Below are 16184 nucleotides of genomic sequence, written 5' to 3'. Positions count from 1 at the left end.
TCCCCCTCTCTCTCGCCCCCTCCCTCTCTTTTGTCCCCTCACTTTCTTTCTCTCTCGTTGCGCTATCACTCCTGCTGTTAAATGCGACCCTCTGCCCTGCGATGGGTTGCCAGTGGGCTCTGTGTCTCTCGGCCTGTGTTGGGGTACCCAGGCTTTGTTCGGGGGCTCCTTACCCCACCCCCTGCCCAAGGCCACCGTCTATCCCTGCAAGCACGGTGTATCTGTGCAGTTCCACCGACACTGCCCACCTTCGCCCAATCCCTCACCCCTGCTCCACCCCCCACGTGGTCACCCCCTCGATGCATTCGGCCGATTTTTACCCCGACCACCCAATCTGACCAGGACCTGGGGTAACGACGGGCTGAGATAGAATGAGTTCTGACAAAGGGCCTGAAAACATTCACTCTGGTTTCTCTCCACAGACCTGCTGAGCAGGTCTCTGACCTGGTTTCTGATTTCCAGCAGTGGTCCCTCTTAGAGCTACGCCATCCAAGAAAGAAAAAGCTGAGTTCTAGATCCTCTGTAAAGAGGAAACGTCGCATCCGCGTCTGCCCTGTCCATGACTCCCTCGGCCTTGCATCGATTTCAAACAGGTGCCCTCCTGCTCTTCCAAACTGCAGCGGGAATCAGCCGGCTTTTCCTCCGAAGGCGATCCCCACCCATTGCAGATATTAGTCTGGCACCTCGTTTCTGAGCTATCTCCAACGCGTTTACGTGGAGGGGGGAGTGATGGGGTAGTCATCCAGCTGCTGAGGTTGATGAATCCAGCGGCCTAGGGTGATGAATCCAGCGGCCTAGGTGATGAATCCAGCGGCCTAGGTGATGAATCCAGCGGCCTAGGTGATGAATCCAGCGGCCTAGGTGATGAATCCGCACCTCGTTTCTGAGCTATCTCCAACGCGTTTACATGGAGGGGGGAGTGATGGGGTAGTCATCCAGCTGCTGAGGTTGATGAATCCAGTGGCCTAGGTGATGAATCCAGCGGCCTAGGTGATGAATCCAGCGGCCTAGGTGATGAATCCAGCGGCCTAGGTTGATGAATCCAGTGGCCTAGGTGATGAATCCAGCGGCCTAGGTTGATGAATCCAGCGGCCTAGGTGATGAATCCAGCGGCCTAGGTGATGCTCCAATGGCAGAATTTGGAATTTCAATTCAATTCCAGATCTCGTTTTATTATTGAGAATGTGATGGTGAGCTGGAAGCTCTTGTTGTGAAAACTCGGCTGGGTTCACTCCCTGTTGTCCGTGAGAGAGACAAACTACCATCCTTACCCGGTCTGGTCTGGCCTGGCCTACATGCGAGACCAGACCCACAGCAGTGTGGTTGACTCTTAAATGCCCTCTGGGCAGTTAGGGTTGGGCAGTAAATACTGCCCTCGGCCGTGATGCCCACTTCCTGGGAATGAATGAAGAAAAAAATAATAATCTTGGACATAAGGCCTGGTTTCGCTGGAAGCAAGACCCGCCAAAAGAAACCAATTGAACGTTAAATATAGCAAATGGAAATTGTGATGATGTCACAGTTGTGTTAAAGCATGAAGCCTTGGAGGCTGAGGGCTGATCTTATAGAGGTTTATAAAATCATGAGGGGCATGGATAGGGTAAATAGGCAAAGTCTTTTCCCTGGGGTGGGGGGAGTCCAGAACTAGAGGGCATAGGTTTAGGGTGAGAGGGGAAAGATATAAAAGGGACCTAAGGGGCAATATTTTCTCTCAGAGGGTGGTACGTGTGTGGAATGAGCTGCCAAAGGAAGTGGAGGAGGCTGCTACAATTGGTGGTGCGGTGGCACAGTGGTTAGCACTGCTGCCTCACAGCGCCCAGCAGTGGGTGTGACTGTGGAGTTTGCACATTCTCCCCGTGTCTGCGTGGGTTCCCCCCGGGTGCTGTAGTTTCCCCCACAGTCCAAAGGATGTGCAGGTTAGGGTGAATTGGCCATGCTAAGTTGCCCGTAGTGTTAGGTGTAGGGGAATGGGTCTGGGTGGGTTGCTCTTCGGAGAGTCGGTATGGACTTGCTGGGCTGAAGGGCCTGTTTCCACACTGTACGGAATCGAATCTAATTTAATTACAGCATTTAAAAGGCATCTGGACGTGTATTTGAATAGGAAGGGTTTAGAGGGATATGGGCCAAGTGCTAGCAAATGAGACCAGATTGATTTAGGATATCTGGTCAGCATGGACGAGTTGGACCGAAGGGTCTGTTGTTGTACTGTACATCTCTGACTCGACATAACCACGTGAATAAAAACGAATGGTAGTGAAAAGACATTTCACTTTGTAGTTTAGTTCCATCTTCCACTGACATCACATGAAAGATGTTCCAGTGTGAGATAAAGGCAGTAGGGGAGGAGTCAGTGCAAACCCAGGACTGTCAACTCAGTAAGACATCTGGAAACGCAGATCGGACCAATGGGTCCTTTGGAAGAAGGGGAAGGGGTTAACACTTTCGATGTATCCTTTAGGAGATCCGATAATGTCGTCTGTCATGGGAAACCAATTCCCGGAGCAAATTCCGCTTCCCTTGTCCGAACCAGATTGGCGGCTGCTGGATTTTCTGCAACTTTCTTGTGATTGTTTAGATTAGATTCCCTACAGTGTGGGAACAGGCCCTTCGGCCCAACAAGTCCACACCGACCGACCGACCCACCCAAGAGCGACCCACCCAGTCCCATTTCCCTCTGACTCATGCACCTAACACCATGGGCAATTTAGCACGGCTAATTCACCATGACTTGCTCATCTTCGGACTGTGGGAGGAAACTGTTTTGCTCGGCTCCCTTGCTGTTACGTGAAAGAGTCATCAGGGAGCTGGTAGGGTTGTGGGGGCAGAGCTGAGGATATTCGTTTCATTTTGGGGCCCACTCCAAGGTGAGAAGCCCAGTTTCAGATACAGTCGGTTTTGCTACAACGCCCGTTTCTTCAACGCGAACCTGCCTGAACGCGTTTGAGGAATTTAGATCATTATTTGAAGAACGTGAGCTTTCCTTACCTGTGGTGGCTCAAACGCGATTCTGGCCCCGTTGGCTTATCTGGTGCTGCTGTCGCGTGACTTTCTTGCAATGCAGGATCTCACGGGAATGGAACTATTGTGCTATATCAGAACAAGGTCCTGAGGCAGGAGTCCCTGGAAGCTCAGCGGCTCCTGATGAAAAAATGCTAGGAGGGTGGTCATTTCACATTGACCACAAAATTGTTAACGTTGCCTTGGGCTGAGTTAGGAGAAGGAGGGGGCTGAATTGTGGTGATGCGTAGCTATGACGAAATCCTTACCTTGGCCTGACCGTTTCATAATATAGCGGTGAAAGCGTAACCTTGAGTCTTACTTTGGGACGATTTTGTTAAATGTTACAGCTGGCGCCTCTTGTCTGTATTTTGTACACTTCCGTCCAGGCGTTTTTTTTCTCGGGCCCTTCTTGATGAAGCCGACCCAGTTGTCCTGGCTTTGTCCGGGAGCAGTGGGATTTGGGTGGGAGGGAGAGTGGAGGCTGGCGTTTCTGTTCAGGTTTTTTGTAAAACACAAATGGGCAGCCAACACCTTGTGCTTTATTGTGAATTCTATTGCGGCTGAGTGGGTCACTTCCTCCCTCCTCAGGTCATAGGCAAAGACCCTTCAGCCCGTCGGATCTGCCAGTCAAAATCAACCGCTTAACTACCCTAATCCCATCTTCCAGTGCTTGCCCCATAGCATATTGCTGTTGTTAATAACATTTGGCTTAGTCTAACTTTTTAAACATTTGGAAATTCACTTTGTACTAGACATGGTAGAAATACTTCTGGATGTCTGACACCAGGATCCGTGAGCCCCTCAGTTAGTCCACGTGATGGGTGAGCACACCTTTAGCCTTTGAGAGTGCGTTGTCCCTCATTGAGAATTCCTGGAGGCTGGTGTGGCCAGTGTGCTGGTACCTCTCAGCCACCACTACAACCCTGAGCACCCCAGCCACGCAGACAGGATTGGCTCGAAGAGAGGGACTCGTGTCTCTGAGCCGGAATTTCCTCTTTCAGGGCCTGTCGTGGCACGGCGGCTCAGTGGTTAGCACTGCTGCCTTACAGTGACAGGGACCCGGGTTCAATTCCTGCCTCGGGCGACTGTGTATGGAGTTCGCACCTTCTCCCCGTGTCTGTGTGGGTTTGCTCCGGGAGCTCCAGTTTCCTTGCGCAGTCCAAAGATGTGCAGATGAGGATAGATTGGCCACAGGAAATGTCGGAATTACAAGGAATGAGATGGGATGGTCTTCGGAGAGGGTCGGAATGTGGTTCGGATTGTGCTTTCCTGATGAAGGGTTTTTGCCCGAAACGTCGATTTTCCTGCTCCTCGGATGCTGCCTGACCTGCTGGGCTTTTCCAGCACCACTCTGATCTCGACTCTAATCTCCAGCATCTGCAGTCCCCATCCCCAGCCTGGTCTTGGGAGGGTCATTGTGGGCTTGGTGGACCGAATGCCCTGCCTCCAGAGTGTGGAGATTCTGTGATCGCCGAGGCTGTTCTCTGATCTACAAACAAGGCGAAGGTGGGAGCTGTTGGATCGAGCAGAAAGTTCCCACTGCCCAACTCCAGGGAAGAGTGTGAGGTGTTAACTCTTGAGTATTTTTGCCTAGTACTTAGCCCTCCACTTAGAGCAGGAATAGAATGCACTGTATCTGGCCACAGTTACTTTTATTCATTCACAGGGTGAGGGGATCGCTGCCTGGGCCAACATTATCTCCCAGAGGGCAGTTAAGAGTCAACCACATCGCTGTGGGTCCGGAGTCACGTGTAGGCCAGACTGAGTAAGGATGGCTGTTTCCTTCCCTAATTGGGCATGAGTGGAGAAGATGGGTTTTTTTTCCCAACAATCGACAATGTATTCATGATTGTCACAGGACAGAATGCCTACCTGTAGTGTGTAAACAGGCCACTTGACCCAACAAGTCCACAGCAACCCTCTGAAGAGCATCCCACCTAGACCCATCCCCATCCCCAGTTCCTGTAACCCCGCATTTCCCATGGCTAATCCCTCTAACCTATACTTCCCTGAACACTGCGGCAATTTCCCATGGTCAATTCACCCTAACCTGCGCATCTTTGGACTGTGGGAGGAAACCCACGCAGACACGGGGGAAAATGTGCAAACTCCACACAGACAGTTGCCCGAGGCTGGAATCGAACCTGGGACCCTGGCACTGTGAGGCAGCAGTGCCAACCAAACTGGAGCACCCAGAGGAAACCCATGCAGACACTGGGAGAATGAGCAAACTCCACACAGACAGTTGCCCGAGGCTGGAATCGAACCTGGGACCCTGGCACTGTGAGGCAGCAGTGCCAACCACTGAGCCAGTCATACTGCCCTGTTTCTCATTAGATTCTTAATTCCATAATTTTATTGTAATCAAATTCCACCACCTGCCCTGGCTGGATTGGAACCTGTCCAGAATACTATTTGGGCCTCTGGATTCACAGTCTGCTGGTGCCTGTGGGAATATGCTGATATTTGTTGGTGTTTGCTGGTGTCTGTCAGGATGTGCTGGTGTCGAAGAATGTGCTGGTGTCTGTTGGAGTGTGCTGGTGTCTGTTGGAGTGTGCTGGTGTCTGTTGGAGTGTGCTGGTGTCTGTTGGGAGTGTGCTGGTGTCTATGGGAGTGTGCTGGTGTCTGTTGGGAGTGTGCTGGTGTCTGTGGGAGTTTACTGTGAACGAATTTAAGCCCCGTGTTTCACACAGGGAGCGACAGTGCTTCGGAAGTTAACTCCTTGCTGCTGAGGTGCTGAGGGGTGACCCTGACATTGGGAAAGCCTCTATCTAGGGGGATGATTGTTACTGGGAGCTAGGGAAAAACAATGACTGCAGATGCTGGAAACCAGATTCTGGATCAGTGGTGCTGGAAGAGCACAGCAGTTCAGGCAGCATCCAAGGAGCTTCGAAATCGACGTTTCGGGCAAAAGCCCTTCATCAGTGCATTGGAGCTGCCTGTGCTCTGACCCAGCCCGTCTGGGAGAATGGGGCCACCGACAGACTGCAACCCTTCACCAGCCCAGCCCACGCCAATCCAACCCCCATTTGCCAACCAGGCCAATCCCATCACTGAGACCTTTGGGTCAGCTCCTGTTCTGACCTGGGTAATATCACCAGGCCTACTGCACACATCGACAGCGTCACTAAATACACAGCAGCGAGTGGCTGCCCTTCAACCCATTTGCTAGGGGACAGAGCAGCTGCCCCACTGAGGGGTAGGGCACGACACACCGAGTATCTAACACTGTTGTCGGTCTCACCACCCCACACCTTCCCCTCCCAACGTCACCAGGTGGGGGTAGACAGACGCACCTAAAGGGGCCACCTCCCAGGATACATCCTCCGCACTCAGAGTTTACAGGCTCAAGCAAAGCTCTGCCAGAGAGGACGGTTACTCAGGCAACGAACTGACTGAGAAACAGGGACGAATTCCGCTCCAGCTCGCTGCACACTGACGGGCGGCATTATGAAATCTTCATTCTTTCAGATTAGATTCCAGTCTGTAACTCACTCCCAGGTATCCATTATTCTGTATGTAAACCATCTGAACCCCTCGATTAGATTCCAGTCTGTAACTCACCCCCAGGGATCCATTATTCTGTATATAAACCAGCTGAGCCCCTCTCTATGAGGGGTTGTGAAAGTGACTGAAGAATGGAAGTATTCTGCAGAGGAGTAAAGCGCTAAAGGTTCAGAAGAAGCTGCAACCCCAACACGAGACATTATCCCTGGTTTTCTTTCTCTCTCTCTGTCTCTCTCCCCTCAGAGTCAGCTGACCTTCTCCACAGCAATCCATTTCCGTTTGACAGAGGGTCAGTTCGACTCGGAACGTCAGCTCCCTGCAGACGCTGCCCGACCTGCTGAGATTTTCCAGCATTTTCTCTTTCGGCAATCCATTTCCGTCGTTGGGCCATCTTCCTGCTGTCTTAGGGAGGAGGAGGACAGTCTCTTCCCTTTGTCCCCCAGCGGGTGGGTGGGAAACCTGTGACTTTGTGCTGCTAAAGTCAGGGCAGGGCATGGAAGTCATGTTCACAAAAACAATTGGCCATTCGGCCCTTCGAACTCTCTCTGTCAGTTGGTGGATGAGTTTCTCCCCACATCCTTGGCTTCCTTCAGCTCTGGGTTGACCACCTGGGGGTGAGGTCGACACTACTTGCATTCCTTTATGCTTTCAACAAAGTGCCCAGAGACCTGCTTTCCTGGCTGGCGTGTGCCCGCTTTGCTCTCATTCCCCCTCTTTCCAGCTCCAGGATCGATGCTTGAAAATCCCCCCTTGTGCGTTTAATTGGGAGAACGTCCAGTGGGAATTTATACAGACCTGTGTGTTTTGTTTGTAAACTCAAAGGCTGCGACACTGGCATTTTGAAGAGGTTCCCATTAAAGAAAACGGAGGCTGGGCATTTTCCGTGACACTTTAATGACCGCAGCATTATTTCCTTTGATCGCAATATTTTTACAGCCTTATAAACAGAACGACAGCCCTGGGACCTGTAAAAGGGGACAGCAGTCCACGCAACACGAGGGAAGATTTGATCACCATATTCACTCAGATCAATGTCGCCTCCTCTCATCCTTTCCCAGAATGACAGAGCCTACATGAAGGAGTCTGACCTCTCAGCAATCATCAGGGTAGCGCATTTGTGGAGGGGATGGGGTGGGGGAAAGTGAGATATGGCTTTTTAATGAACATTATGCCTGTGTTTTCACAAAGGAGAGGTAGAGTGCATATATTGTAATTTGTGTGAGATACGAGATGAGATTAACCCAGTGAGAGGGGAAGTATTGGGAGGTTTAACATCACTGAACGTAGATAAATTCTCTGACCCAGGTGAAATGCATCCTCGGTGCTAAAGGAAACTGAACGAGGGAATAGCAGGGTGTGCTGGTTCACCGTTTCCCAAAGAACTGGAAGACACCGAAGACAGAGGGAGAAGGAAACGTGGGTAGGTTGGGTAATTGTAGTCCAACAGGACGAACCTCAGGCATGGGAGAGGTTTTTGGGAAACGCTCCAAGGCACGGGCTAAAAATCTTAATTTTAGGGAACAGCTCGGGTCAGTGAGGCTCACCCATTTCACATACCCCCCCCACCAATGGCGTCGAATAGGTTCCCACATGCTAGCCACCAGAACAGCCCGTGGGCTCCCAGGGAAAAGTGACAAGTTTGTGTCCAACAGTGGCTGAGAGGCGGGAGGTGCAGGGGAATGGGAGGCTGGGTGCTTCTGTGTTTGCAAGGCTGGGAAAGAAGGTTGGGTGGGATTCAGTTCCTGGGACCCTTCCTTGCAGTGAGAAACACTATTGATGCTTATCAGTGCAGATCGCCTCCAACTCAGAGATTTCTCAGATGATTCAATAAGTCCCAGGTTCGATCCCAGCCTCGGGCGACTGTCTGGGTGGAGTTTGCACATTCTCCCCCGTGTCTGCGTGGGTCCCCTCCAGGTGCTCCGGTTTCCTCCCACAGTCCAAAGATGTGCGGGTTAGGGTGAATTGGCCGTGCTAAATTGCTCATAGTGTTAGGTGCATTAGTCAGAGGGAAATGGGTCTGGGTGAGTTACTCTTCGGAGGGTCAGTGTGGACTTGTGGGGCCAAAGGGCCTGTTTCCACACTGTAGGGAATCTAATCTAATCTAACTCTCTGTGTGGTTAATTCTTTTAATTCATCGTGGGTGTTGCTGGATAGACCAGTATTTAGAATGTTAGGAGAATACAGGGGGACCTGGACAGGTTAGGTGAGTGGACAGATGCATGGCAGATGTAGTTTACTGTGGATAAATGTATGGTTATCCACTTTGGTGGCGAGAACAGGAAGGCAGATTACTACCTAAATGGAGTCAAGTTAGGTAAAGGGGCAGTACAGAGACATCTGGGTGTTCTTGTACACCAGTCAATGAAGGTAAGCATGCAGGTACAGCAGGTAGTGAAGAAGGCTAATAGCATGCTGGCCTCCATAACAAGAGGGATTGAGTATAGAAGCAAAAAGATGGGTGAGTGCCGAACCAGAGGACACAGCTTAAAAATACGGGATAGACCATTTAGGACAGAGATGAGGAGAAACCTCTTCACCCAGAGAGTGGTGAGTGTGTGGAATGCTCTGCCACAGAGGCTAAGTCTCTGGATACTTTCAAGAAAAAGTTGGATGGAGCTCTCAAGGATAGTGGAATCAAGGGTTATGGGGATAAGGCAGGAACAGGATACTGATTAGGAATGATCAACCATGATCATAATGAATGGTGGTGCTGGCTCGAAGGGCCATATGGCCTACTCCTGCACCAATTGTCTATTATTGCCCACCCTCAACTTCCCTCTGGGCTATTAAGTCTGCCACTCTGGAGTCACATGTCAGCCAGACTGGGTAAGGATGGCAGCTCCCTTCCCCAAGGGCATTAGTGAACCCAGTTGGGTTTCCCCCCAACAATTGGCATAGGATTCCCGCTCAACGTTAGACGATTCATTCCAGATTTTCACTGGATTGAAATTCCACCGTCTGCCATTGCAGGATTCGAACCCAGGTCCCCAGGGCATTACTCTGAATTGACATTCAAGCGGTAATACCACCAATCCATCACCTCCCGAGGTAGCAATGATGCAGAAAGCTGTCAGAGGATAGGATGATCAGTGGCACAAGATAAATTTTATCCAAAGCAGTGTGAGATGGTAAATTTCTGGGAAGGCAAGCAAGGTAAGAATATATGTAATCATAGGATCCCCACAGTGTGGGAACAGGCCATTCGGCCCAACAAGTCCACACTGACCCTCTGAAGAGTATCCCACCCAAAGCCATTCCCCTACAACTCTACATTTACCCCTAACTAATGTACTTAACCCTGAACACTATGTATACATCTCTGAACACTATGGGCAATTTAGCGTGGCCAATTTACCCTGACCTGCACATATTTGGACTGTGGGAGGAAACCGGAGCACCCCCACACAGACATGGGGAGAATGTGCAAACTCCACACAGACAATCGCCCGAGGTTGGAGTCAAACCCAGGTCCCTGGCACCGTGCAGCAGCACTAACCACTGAGCCAATGTATTTCCTTGTGTAGGGCCTGTGGGAAGCATGAAGGAGCAGAGAGTCCCTGGTGATGAAATGTCCGCAGATCGCTGAGCCAGGTAAATACTGCAGGGAAGAAGGTGCACTGGATTTATTTCTCAATGGAAGCCTGGGATATAAGGGCGGAGAGTTGATGCTGGAATTGTATCAGGAGAAAGTGAGGACTGCAGATGCTGGAGATCTTTGATTCCTGAAGAAGGGCTCATGCCCGAAACGTCGATTCTCCTGCTCCTTGGATGCTGCCTGAACTGCTGCGCTTTTCCAGCAACACATTTTCAGCTGGAATTGTATCAAACACCAGCTGGAACGCTGCTGCTATTCCGGTCCCTGCACTGTCGGAAAGGCAGTGATTGTGAATCTCCTCTGCCCCTTTCTCCAGCACAAAAATATGGTGCAGTCTGGAAAATGTTAATTCCGAGGATAAGCCAGCGGTGATTTCTTTGGGAACAGAGGAAGCTGAGGGGCGAGAAAACCGAAGTGAAGGATGGTCAAAGGTGAAAAGAAAGCCCTATTGACCCTGGCCAAAGGATTTGTTTTCATTCATTTACGGGATGAGGTCATTGCTGGCTAGGTCCATCCCCAATTGCCCCAGAGGGTAGATAAGAGAGAACTGCGTTGCTATCGGTCTGGAGTCACATGTAGGGATGACAGTTTCCTTCCCCAAAGGGCATTGGGGAAACCAGATGGGGTTTTAGAATATAGGAACGAGGAGCAGCGGTAGGCCATTCAGCCCTTCGAGCCCGCTCCACCACTCGATAAGATCACGGCCGATCTTTTCACGGCCGTATCCCTTAATTCATCTACTGTTCAAGAAATGATCGAGTTTCGCCTTAAAAACATTTACTGAAGTAATGTCAACTGCTCCACGCGGCAGGGAATTTCATTGATCTATCACCCTCTAGGTGAAGGAGTTCCTTCTCAGTTCAGTCCTAAATCTGCTCCCTGTAATTTTGAGGTTATGCCCTCTTGACCCAGCTTCATCCGTCAACAGAAACACCCCCTCCACTTCTCTCTCATCGATTCCCCTCATAATTTCACGTTTTTATGAGATCTTCCCTCATTCTTCTCAATTCCAACGAATATAATCCCCAGTCTACTCCTTATAAGCCTATCTCCTCAACTCCAGAATCAACCTATTGAACCTCCTCTGCACCCACTCTTGTGCCAGAACATCCTTTCTCAAGTAAGGGGAACAAAATTTTTCCAACAGTCAATTCATGGTCGTCATTAGGCGATGAAAATCCCAGGATTTTACTGATTTCAAACTCCACCCCCCACCCCCTGCCATAGCAGGATTTGAACCCAAGTCCCCAGTACATTTACTTGGGTTTCTAGATTAACAGGTCAACGATAATCTCACAATGCCACCACCTTCCCAGGCAATTGGGGTCAGAGTAGAAGGGTGGAGATTTAGATTAGATTCCCTACAGTGTGGAAGCAGGTCCTTGAGCCCAACCAGTCCATACCAACCCTCCGAGGAGTAACCCACCCAGACCCATTTCCCTTCGACTAATGCATCTAGCACTACGGGCAATTTAGCATGGCCAATTCACCCTAATCTGTACATCTTTGGATTGTGGGAGGAAACCAGAGCACGTCCACACAGACACGGGGAGAATGTGCAAACTCCACACAGACAGTCGCCTGAGCTTGGAATCGAACCTGGGTCCCTGGTGCTGTGAGGCAGCAGTGCTAACCGCTGTGCTGCCCCAAGTTCTTCTGTCTACAGAAAAGGGTTGGGAGGTTTGGAAGTAACTGCCTGAATGTCTCAGACACATTTAAAAATATTCTTAACTATGCCCCTGAAGTGTCTTAGACACCACAGGATAGCGGCTAAGATGGATGGCTAGTATGGAGACGATGGACTGAATAGATAGGATGCAGAGCTGGGCTGAGAGGTGACAAATGGAGTTTAATGTGGACAAGTGTGAGGTGATACACTTTGGACGGAGTAATCGGAATGCAAAGTACTGGGCTAATGGTAGGATTCTTGGGAGTGCAGATGAGCAGAGAGATCCCTGAAAGTTGCCACCCAGATTGACAGGGTTGTTAAGAAGGCATACAGTGTTTTGGCCTTTATTAATAGAAGGATTGAGTTCCGGAACCAGGAGGTTATGCTACAGCTGTACAAAGCTCTGGTACAGCCGCACTTGGAGTATTGTGTACAGTTCTGGTCACCGCATTATAAGAAGGATATGGAAGCTTTGGAAAGGGTGCAGAGGAGATTTACCAGGATGTTGCCTGGTATGGAGGGGAGGTCTTACGAGGAAAGACTGAGTGACTTGAGGCTGTTCTCGTTAGAGAGAAGAAGGTTGAGAGGTGACTTAATAGAGACATATAAGATAATCAGAGGGTTAGATAGGGTGGACAGGGAGAGCCTTTTTCCAAGTATGGGAATGGAAAACATGAGGGGACACAACTTTAAATTGAGGGGTGATAGATATAGGACAGATGTCAGAGGTAGTTTCTTTACTCGGAGAGTAGTAAGGGTATGGAATGCTTTGCCTGCAACGGTAGTAGATTCGCCAACTTTAAATGCATTTAAGTCGTCATTGGACAGGCATATGGACGTACATGGAATAGTGTAGGTTAGATGGGCTGCAGATTGGTATGACAGGTCAGCGCAACATCGAGGGCCGAAGGGCCTGTACTGCGCTGTAATGTTCTATGTTCTATGAATTGGACTATAAAAGGTCAGATGTTTTAAGTGCAAAATGGAAGTTATATCCTGAAAAGAATTTGCCATCAGAAGTTAATAACTCGGAGGAAGGAAGTGAACATACTGTTGCCAAATTTTCAGATGACACAAAAATAGGTGGGAAAAGCAGATTGTAAACAGTTGACAGAGATGATTTGGAGGTGCCGGTGTTGGACTGGGGTGTACAAATTGAAAAAACAGGTTTGTTTGGAAGCACTGGCTTTCAGAGCGCTGCTCCAACTTCCTGATGAAGGAGCAGTGCTCCGAAAGCTAGTGCTTCCAAACAAACCTGTTGGGACTATAACCTGGTGTTGTGGGATTTTTAACAGTTGATAGAGAGACATTGTTAGGTTAAATGGGCAATAAAAAATGACTATAGTGTATAAGTTGAGAAAGGATGATGATGTTCATCTCCGAAACCAAGAGTTTTATTAATATGTAGACAAACTGCAGAAAGCTTGGGACTTGGAGGGGTAACTGCACTTGTAATACAGAAAGCGAGCGCACAGGGGTAGCAGCTAATCAGGAAGGCTAATGGAATGGACACCCTTGTTTCAAGAGGGTTGGAGGATGAGAGTAGGGAAGCTGAACTGGACAAGCTGCTGGGGAGACTGTGAGCAGGGTTGGTTCCCCTGTTGAAGGATAAAGATCATTCTATTGGAGATGGGTTCAGAGGGAGTTCACTGGGATGATCCCTGATCTAGAGGGATTGCCTTCTGAGCAAAATCTAAACAGGTTGGGAGTCCACTCACTGGAGTTTAGAAAAATGAGAGGTGACATGTCGAACTCTTGCCGGGCTTGACAGAGTAAATGCTGAGAGGATGTTACCCCTCATGGGAGAGTTTAGGATCGGGGGCATAGTCTCAGGAGAAAGGAGAGCCAATTTCAGACAGAGATAAGGAGGAATTTCTTCTCTCAGAGAGTTGTGGGTCTTTGGGACTCCCTGCTACAGACAGGATGGTGGGGGCAGAACCCTCGTGTATGTTTAAGGCTGAGACAGATTCTTGGTCATGGAGGGGAGGGGGGGGAAATCGAGAGGGGGCAGGAAAGTGGACGTGGGGAATGTCAGATCCGGTTTCACCAGCTGGAATGCTACTGCAAAGCCAGGCTCTGAGAATTCAGCCTCACAGCCGAAGGGTTTATGCCCGAAACATCGATTCTCCTGTTCCCTGGATGCTGCCTGACCTGCTGCGCTTTTCCAGCAACACATTTTCAGCTCTGCTAAAGAGCCCCCAAACGACAAGGGGAAAGACACACATCAGTATCACAACTCTGAACGGGTAGCCCCTCTCTGACACAATACCCTCCCAGCAGACCCTGATGTCCCTACGCACCACAGTCTAACCCTTCTCCCCCTCCCCCCAGCAGCTCCCAACAGATCCTGATGTCCCTACACACCACAGTTTAACCCTGCCCCCCCCGTCGCAGCAGAGCCCGATATCCCTACACACCACAGTTTACCCTGCTCACTCTCTACCCCCAGCAGCCCCCAACAGAGCCTGATGTCCCTACATACTACAGTCTAATCCTGCTCCCTCTTTTCCCCCCCAGGAGTCCCCAGCAGAGCACAATGTCCCTCTACACCACAGTCTATTGCTGCACCCCTTCCTCCCAGCCGAGCCCAATGTCCCTCCACACCACAATCTAACCCTGCTCCCCTCCTCCCAGCAGCTCCCAGCAGAGCCCGATGTCCCTCCACCCACAGTCTAACCCTGCTCCCCTCCTCCCAGCAGAGCCCAATGTCCCTCCACACCACAATCTAACCCAGCTCCCAGCAGAGCCTGATGGCCCTCCAGCCCTTAGGCCTCTTTTATATCTTTCCCCTCTCACCCTGAACCTATGCCCTCTAGTTCTGGACTCCCCAACCCCAGGAAAAAGACTTTGTCTATTTATCCTATCCATGCCCCTCATAATTTTGTAAACCTCTATAAGGTCACCCCTCAGCCTCCAACGCTCCAGGGAAAACAGCCCCAGCCTGTTCAGCCTCTCCCTGTAGCTCAGATCCTCCAACCTTGGCAACATCCTTGTAAATCTTTTCTGAACCCTTTCAAGTTTCCCAACATCTTTCCGATAGGAGGGAAACGACCATTTCGAGAGGAACGTGTATCCTTGGATGTGTCGTTCCCAGCTCAGATCGCCTTACAGCTATCTCTCTGTGGCCCATCTCAGTGTGCACACACACCCTCATTTATCTCCTTCTGTCCAACACCCTCAGCCCTGTGATGACAGCCTCCAGCCCCCTTCTCGTAGTTATTCCCTTATCAGCTGGGACTGAAATTCGATTGCTGCTCTGTCCTGTTACTTGCTCTGGAAACTTTAATAACCTCTGCTGAGCCCTTCCTCCCTCATCCCAGCTTCATCTTTTACCCATAATCTTCAATTCAGCTGCCCCCACACCTCCCACTATTCAGCTTCAAGTCCTCTCTACAGCCTGGGTTAAGTGACTCTGGCACCAGTGTGTCTCACGGCGATAGCTCCCTCCTTCCCCCAGTACTGGTGCCAATGTCCCATGAATTCAGACCTGTTTCTCCCGCACCCATCTTTGAGCCACGTGGTTCAACTCACTGACCCTCCCAACCTTGTGCCAGCCGTCACACAGCTCAGAGATTAGTACCCTTTTTAGTCCTGCTTTCGACATTAGCCCCTTAGCTGCTCCCTTTGCTGGACCTCTCGCCTCCTTCCCTGTGTGTCATTGGGATCTATGTGGATCACAGCTACGAGATTCCCAGTCGTAATCCAAGTTCTTCAGCAGGAACTCTCGGGTCCTGGCCGGTGCCCTGGCTCCCCCCCCCCCCCCCCCCCAACACGAGACAGGGGGCGAGAATCTCAAACCTGTTGGACTTAGCTCAAGGGCTGAGCCAACTCCCACAGTCCTCTGACAGCCTCCTGCCACTGGCCGGATTCGCGGTAGTTCATCTGAGGTAGTTCCAGGAGGTGGAGAGCTCACGACGGGGGTGGGGGCGTGTGGAGAGAGTCAAAGACGGGCGGATGGGGCGTCAGCTCCTCACGTGGTGAGTATCCTGACTCCCACCACCCCCAGGTGACTGACTGACCACGTTCGCGTCCTTGGACTGGTAATGGGGCTGCACTGGGCTGGGGACTGGCCCCCGCTGGGTGAAGGACCCCCACCTTCACCTTGACTGCAGATAGAACATAGAACAGTGCAGCACAGAACAGGCCCTTCAGCCCACGATGTTGTGCCAACCATTGATCCTCATGTGAGGTAAACCTAATGTACGAACCCTCAAATTTCTGTGACCTTATGCATGTCCAGCAGTCTCTTAAATATCCCCAATGACCCTGCCTCCACAACTGCTGCTGGCAACGCATTCCATGCTCTCACAACTCTCTGTGTAGAGAACCCACCTCTGACATCCCCTCTATACTTTCCTCCAACCAGCTTAAAACTATGACCCCTCGTGTTAGTCATTTCTGCCCTGGGAAATA

Source organism: Chiloscyllium plagiosum, chromosome 37 (assembly GCF_004010195.1).
Source record: "Chiloscyllium plagiosum isolate BGI_BamShark_2017 chromosome 37, ASM401019v2, whole genome shotgun sequence".
NCBI lineage: Eukaryota > Metazoa > Chordata > Chondrichthyes > Orectolobiformes > Hemiscylliidae > Chiloscyllium > Chiloscyllium plagiosum.
The sequence above is the reverse complement of the archived record's forward strand: the minus strand, read 5'-3'. Positions refer to the sequence as shown.